General features: G+C 35.6%; 1 long non-coding RNA gene across 1 annotated transcript in view; it reads left to right on the top strand.

Annotated features, from left to right (window-relative positions):
• The first annotated feature begins 398 nt into the window (after nucleotides 1-398).
• LOC135083758 (uncharacterized) overlaps nucleotides 399-8,127 on the top strand; it is an 84,195-nt gene continuing 76,466 nt past the window's right edge. Inside the window, exon 1 of the long non-coding RNA XR_010259690.1 lies at nucleotides 399-612. This is a non-coding gene — a long non-coding RNA (uncharacterized LOC135083758). The remainder of the gene's footprint in view (nucleotides 613-8,127) is intronic.

The raw sequence follows: 8,127 nt of genomic DNA on the forward strand, positions 1-8,127 counted from the left end.
ACTTATTATTATTCTGTGCTATAAGTAAGTAACTTAAAGTAACTAAAAATGTCGTGAAATAAACATTTTAAAGTGTGAAAGGCCTTTGCGAGATGCGTATATCGACATGTTCTGGCAGAGCTTAAGGAAACCTTTTAAAAGTAAAGGCAGAACATTCAAGGTGATTCAAGTTTGGTTGAATTATGATTATATTGCAATACATTGTAAAGAGCTGAAGAAAAAAAGACCAACGACACATTTGGCGCGCTGTCACCTTGTCAAGATGCATTCTGAAACGCGCGCGCACTCCTAATTGCATGTATCGCTTCTCTCACGAACACATTTATTTTGTCAATAATAAGTGTCGTGCCTTTTTATGCAATTGGCAAGAAATCTACATCATAGTACAGAATAATTTAGACTAAGTTAAATACTGTACCTCTAGTAGGAAAAACTTTCGAGTTCGTTTCGTTGCGTATTCAAAGTGTCATCGAAAAATTTTGTATGAAAAATTAAACAGCGCCCCCTAGGGCGGCTATAATATAGGGGGCGCTGTTTAATTTTTCATACAAAATTTTTCGATGACACTTTGAATACGCAACGAAACGAACTCGAAAGTTTTTCCTACTAGAGGTACTGAAGTGTTTTAAACGCGTCAGCGCGTTTATGACTTTCTCTAATAGAGCTTATACCCAGACAAATACGAAGCTGCGGAGTGCGGAGAGAAGCCAGTATAAATATGTTTATAGAGCCACAGAAAAAAAAAGTCAACGACATTAATTTTGGCGCGCTGTCACCTCGTCAAGATGCGTTCGGAAACGTGCGCGCATTCCTTTCCTAATTGCATGTATCGCTTCTCTCACGAACACATTTGTCAATTGACGCGCCTCCTTTATAAACGGTGTTTAGTCGCTTATTCTTAGCTGCTTATTAAGATTTCAAATTGAACACAAATTGGGTGTCACGCCTAACAGATTTCTAGTTTCTTTATGGGTGAAAAATATGCTGGTTGACACGAAGACAGGCTCGTTTTCCGGACATCTAAAAGACATCAGTTAGGGTGGTACTGATTGTAATTGGAAGCTAAAAACGTACAGCTAATTTCGCGGCACAAATAGGTTTTGTTGATTATTAATTTAAAACAATTTGTCACTTCATGTTGGATTAAGGGAACGCTAATGAGAAGATTCTACAGAAGAACTCAGTGCGTTAGTTTTGTTTTATTACCTATTACTTTTTCATGCCAAAGCACCCTGAACAGTTTTCTGAAGAAATGGCTTGGGGTCCAGCTCACGCACTCTACCAACTCTACACCTCCTTTGTTAAGTGGACTAACTGTAACAAATGATTTTTTAATTTTTCCTCTTAGAATTGATTCTCAAACCATTTAATCCCAACGCGTTCTAAAAATGATAAAAATTTGGATTGATGGCCACTGGCCAGTTTCAAATAAAATGTGAAATCGCGAAGTGGAAAAATCGCCAGATGAGAGAGATTCAAATTCTCGAAATGATAAAAATAATAAAGATCTTATGGCCCGTGGCAAATCAAATGTGAAAAAAAAGCCAAACCCGTCTAATTAGATGGTGTGTTCTAATTTGACACAGCAGTCAATCACCTGGAGGAGAGAATTACTGCGCTAAACAAATGACGGCCGACACCTCGTCTCTTCGCGCTTGAAAAAAAAACTAATCTAATTAAAAAGAAGTTCACAAATTGACACTGTCTGGATACGCTTATGCAAGCCTCAAAGAAAAAAAGATCGATTCGTGTTTGAATTTGAAAATCGAATGGGATTGGATGCAGCGCCATCTGTGGACGGGCGTACAACGCGCGTCGACAAGCGTGCGGATCGATTCGACATGGTGAGTTTTTTAATCCGACGCCTTTAGTCTTGGGGACTGGGTAGATTTTGGGGTACATAAGTCTTGTTTAAAAGAGTCCGAAGTGTTTGGAATACCTACATAGTAACGACTGAATAAATCCCGTAGAACTAATTAATATTAATTAAAATTTAACATTCATTCAAAATTCGTAGTTTAAGACAGAAACAAAAAACAACAATATTTAAAAAAAATCTTCATAAAAAATCGAGTAGCAAATAACTACTCTCTGCCTACATGATAGGCAATAATAAAAATAGTCACAATAAATGTGTAGAACATATTTTACACTAATAAGTAGAATACGCAATAACAAAAATAGTCACAATAAATGTAGAACATATTTTATACTAATAAGTAGGTTGGATATCAAAATTAGGGAGTAGAGAAAAATAAAATAGTGGATTAGGCAACCTAGCCGGATTACTAATGTTTGGCCAAAAAACGTTTCCCAAATTATCTCATCGCAAACAACGTTTCGCAAATTTTTATTTGGCAAATTCTCATTTGGCAAAGCAACTTATTGCAAACTTTTAATTCGCAAATGTTTTTTTTGGCATATTATTGTTTAGCAAATTATTGTTTGGCAAAGTATGGTTTGCCAAACGTTTCATTAGGCAAAAATATTTCACGATAAACTATTTACAAAATAATTTGATTGGTGCATAGAATGGTATACAAATTAGCTTGTGGTTATTATTTTGTTTAGTGGGGAGTTAATATAAAATTTGTTCTACATTAATTTCCTTATTTCATTCTTTGTATCGAAATTTCCAAATGATTCATTAACAATAGAGGTGATTCTAGCGCTCGGCGGCCGCTGCCGCGGCACGCTTCGCTCGCCTTCGCGCATTAAGGGTCACTGTTCTAACCTAACCTAACCTACTATTTTCTGCAATACCTACTTTTTGCAACCATACTATTTTCTGCAATGTTTTACATAAAATTATTGTGAAAACCATGATCATGTGCCTTATGCTTTGATTTGTGGGTAACGGTGGGTAAGTATGTGAAGTGTCAATTTGACCAAACAAATTATTTGGGATATAATATTTGGCAACATAAAACATTTGCTAAATAAACATTTGCCAAGTAAAATTTATCCAAATGATAATTTGACCAAATGAATTAGTTGCGAAAAGTACAGTTGCTAAAAGTTCATTTGGGAAATGAAACTTTGGCGATAAGTTGTTTGCGAAGTGAAATTTGGCGAAAAGTAATTTGGCCAAACGGAAGGATACCAACCTAGCCCCTTGCCTACATAAACCAAACGCACCGAGACGAATTCGGATGCCGAACCATCAATTAGTGAATGCTCTCACAACACTAAAAAAGCATTCCGTTTTTGAAAAACACACGGCTTTGAAACCGATAGACAGCAAAACGAGAAAGTAACGAGAATCAGTTGCAGCCGCTCGAGGTGGCGAAAAAAAAGGAATACGCTAGGGCTGGCCATAAACGGAACTATACACTATGTTCCCCGAAGACTATAATCCGGGCCTTTTCAAGGCGAGAGTGAATAGGCACTTACAGGGCAGATATCACATTGTAACACTTAACAAGGCAGGTATTCGACCACAATCGCACCTGATGTTGAGTGGGATGCAGTCTAGGATGGTACATTTTCAATACTCAATACGTTTATTGCTTCCATAATAGTAATTATGCATAAAAAAAAGAAACACCTACACGTTTCCCGTTTCCCAAATCCTAAATCCAGCCCTACAACTTCTGAACTCATGTATAGCCAGGAATTACACCTTGACCGCAAACAAGAGCCATACATGTGAAGCCTCTCGTTCCCATCATTGAAAGTCCTGCTGTGTAGCCTCAGATCATAGAAGGGATTCGATTCCCTTCTATGATTTGAGTGTGTAGCGATATGCTGCTTGACCGCCATTATAAACCCAAAAAATTTAAGTTTGTCCACTAAGACCAGTAGGAAAATTAAAAATGAAGAAGAAAAAGAAAACTTAAACTTTCTCTGCTTGAGCTGTGGTTGACTGGTAGAGAATGCGTAAAGTCAGCTATGTATGTGCAATAAAGATTATAGTAAGTAAATCACTTAGGTTCACAAACGTACGACTAAGTTGTTGTTTGATCAACAACAAGACTTTGGCTGGGTTGCACCATCTTCTTTTAACAAACGTCAAAAATCTGTCAAATTGCATACAAAACATCGTTATAGTGCAACTCAGCCTGAGCAATAATTCAGTTCAGCACAGCCTTAACTAGTAGTACCACCACTAAGGTAGTACCATCATAGAAGTCCTAGCGATTTAAAAATTTGTCTATCGGCTTAAAATTTTTGAGGAACACGTTTTTCTAACATTGTCAGCCCTGCCCTCTCCGCACGTCCGGAAATCGTTACAGAGTTTCGATTGCGTCCGTAATACGTTCGTTTGATTTGATTGAAAAATAAAAGCTTTGTTTTTTTTCTTTCCGGCCATCGTGCAGGGTGATTAATCCCATTGCTTGGAAAAATATTATGGACTCAATGTTTCGCTTCTACTCGTGCTGAAACGACGAATAGGGATATTTTCAAAAGTCCAGCTGTGTGACGTCATTGATTGTATGTATCTTACTTTTTAACCGACTTCAAGGAGGTTCTCGGTTCTCATTGCTGCATGTGTTCTGCAGATGATAAAACTTAGTAATTAAGTAAAACTGGTAAAACTGACCTAACCAACTTAGCAAACCTTACAAAGTGAGTTATTTCAGGAATCTCCAGTTCTGCTACCAGATGACTAGTATTACTATACATATGTATTATTAGTAATCATAATCATACAGAGTTAAATAATTTGTGTTATGGTGTCAGATGAATCGTTTCAAACCCATTGAATTATAGTGATAAAACTATTTACCTTATTCTCCTGTAGCTTCAGATCGATCGATACAGAGTGCCATCTAGCGACACTTAAAGGAATGACTTACTAACAATGTTTAAGGAAACTCAAATGTAAATAATGAAACATTTAAGTCACACTTAATTGATAAGATGTCGCTAACTTAAAAGATTTTAATTGACAAAACAACATGATAAATTTCATATCGAGAAGATTGTTAACTTAACAGGGTGAAGTATTTTTTATTTTGTAAACAATTTTTATCATTAGTAATATTTAAATTTTAGTTTTTAAGTAATTTTTAGTTTATGTAAATAAAAGCTTATTTTAACTTAACAGGCTTTCTATTTAACTTCTAATAATGTTCGACATAGTCACAAGTCAAATAAGGAAATATTGGAAGCCTCCTCGGTCCTTATTAACGAAAAATATTAGGCATTTTTTTCAACCTCCTTAATAACCAGCCAGCAAACGCCGTTGCCACAAAAAAGAAAAATCGTCGCTGTAAAAAATGGCGGCAGTCGCCGCGCGGGAAAATCTCCCGCCATAACTGGGGAGGATACACATTTTGCTGAAAATTTAGGACAATTTAATAAAACAACAAACTTTCTCAAAATATGCGTTATGTAGGTACCTATAATAATTATGCAAATTCGTATGAGTAATAACACGACTATGTTACGGATAAGGCGATGGCATTAGGAGCTAAACATGACATCTTATTATAATTATTTAGAGTTGTTTTACAAGTGCGTTATTTGCTACAAAGTCTGTTGTCCTACTAATAACTCCTAATCTAAGTTAATAGCACATGAGACCGTGCATTTTTGTTGCAAATACCACCTAACCTTAATAACTTAACATACAGCCTGATTTTCCCTGATTTTCATCAGTTTATTTTCCCGAATTTCCCATCATTCTGGCCACCCTACCCATAACGTGGGGCGGAGGCCTAATTGGAATCCAGTTACAATAAACGCGTCAACCCCGGCGTCGGGGCGGAAAAATAATCACCCTCCGTGGTTTTTAAACTCGGAAGATGGGATAAAAATACCCAGCCACCATAAACGAGGAGGCTGCGAGAGGTGATTGAATGATTTTAATAAATTACAACAAACGTCTGTTAATATTTTGGCCGTGTAATTAAAATAAATAACACACATGATTTAGTAAGTAAATAAATCAAATCCAATCAAAATATTTAATATTATGTATGTAGGCCCAAACCAATACTTCGGTACAACATATTATTATGGGTTGGTGCTGAGAATGGTGGTGTGGTAATTTACCTATTATAATCTATTATCACCTTTTTCATAGCTATTAATTGAGCAAAGTTATTATCACACTAGATACTACTGTAGGAAACTGGGTCCGATTTCACTTGATACTTTTTTATTTTTATGTGTATCTGGTTTTTTGGGTTCCCTTTTGGGAATCGAACCCAAACCCCGTAGACTGACTGTCCCACTCACTACCCACTGGAGCATAGAGTCTACTTTTGCGGTTTTAACAAATAGGTACTTAGCAAAAAATATACTTACAATAGTAGCGTGACCCATTTTCGAACAAGGTCGAAAACGTTTAATTGTCTCAGATCCAATTATGTATAAGTAGTACCTACAATCCTACATAATAATGGGGTTACACTTATTAGACCTACAGTAAACGGTTTTTTATTTAAATATTTCAATTATGTATAAGTATCATTGGAAGGTCATTTGTGTAGTTAGTTAGATCTTATTTTATAAGAAGGTACAAAAATGCAGCTACCAATATTTAATAAATCAACTTAGGTATTAAAATATTATAATTTATTACTTCTTTTTTCCAGTGGCATGCGTACGCGATACCTAAACAAACTTCATTTTACGCGAGTGAAGCCGCGGGAAAACACTTGTTTTAATCCAAATATCAATCATCGAAGTCAATAAGGCCTATCCAGTGAAATGATTACCCTTTCACTCGCTCAAATACTAGAATAAACCTTCGCACTATAATTATAAGAACCAATATCCATTGGCGCCGGTATATTGATTCATGGACGGAAGGAAAGCCACAGTTTATTTTAATAGCAGTGAGTTACATCTGTTTCAAAGTTGAAGAAATAACAATTTGATGCGAAGAGTGGGTAGAGAGTATTTTCTTTTTTGGGTTAATTTTTAATAAAAAAATCTGGCTTTCGTGGTTTGCTTTTTCCACGCCGGTGTCAAATAGAGTTAACTATCTACTTAAAGCTATCTGTCCTCTTTCTATCAATTCCAAACATTTCAGTATTTCAGATATTTGTTTTATCAAAATAATATGTTAGTTAATATCAATAATAGAATATCTACTTCCTACCTATATTTTAAAATTAAAAAGTCCGCTTGGAAAAACTTGGGAGAAAATAAAACAAAATAAAACCACCAAGTTTTCTTTTTAATCAAAACCTATAGTTTTGAAAAGTTTTATGGCTTTTACAACTTGTATACGTTTTGCCACAGCAACTGTGTCATAGTCTTATTGCTCACTTTGACTGTGCTCATTATTCAAGATCAAGGCCAACCGCGGCGATTAGCGATAATCGCTGGAATAAAATTAGCGAACTGCGGATAAGTCACCAAGTGTCCTGTTGAACGCCTTGCATTGTTATGCATATTGCTTGGCTAAATAGGTCGGACTTGCCTTGGTAACTTTGTTGAGATTGTTTAGTTAGAACAATTAGGCAAAATTAAAAAAAAACATTCCAAGTTTTCAATCATTTTACCTTCCTACCTATCTTTAAGGTGACACTCAATAATTTCTTATATGAGTGTTAATTTTAAAACATGGCCTTTAAGCAATTGGTCTTTGAAACTATGCCTACCATAGATCTGACATAACTTTACACGTAGGTGTACAACACAATGCCTACCATAGATCAGATATACCATACATGCGTAGATACTACAACACATTTCTTATTTTGACCACAGATGGATGATAAGTTATGGTTTGACCACGAAAATGTGAGTCGCAACACAAAATTATGATGTTTTTTACGTTTCATAGCCCCGATTAACTCATCATCGTCATTCTGCTGAACATAAGCCTCCCCCAATGATTTCTAATTAACTTATAAAAAAAAATTGTATTGTCGATGATACTGAATAAACATTTTTTCTTTCTTTCTTTCAAAATCTCTCTACACTGTCTCTACAATTAAATAGATCGACTGATGCTGAGAAGAAGTGCTGTCATCTGCTCTACGACAGAATGTCCACTAAAGTCAGCTTATAAATTGTAACTGACAAAAAAAGTAAGAGTAAGTAATTGTTTAAACCCCGAAATAACACTAACCCATTACACCAACACAAAAACTCCTCCTAATTTAACGGCATTAATGTCTTCATACGGCCTTCTACAAAAAATGCTCATTAAAATCCTTACTATCA

The sequence above is a fragment of the Ostrinia nubilalis genome, chromosome 24 (assembly GCF_963855985.1).
Source record: "Ostrinia nubilalis chromosome 24, ilOstNubi1.1, whole genome shotgun sequence".
Lineage (NCBI taxonomy): Eukaryota > Metazoa > Arthropoda > Insecta > Lepidoptera > Crambidae > Ostrinia > Ostrinia nubilalis.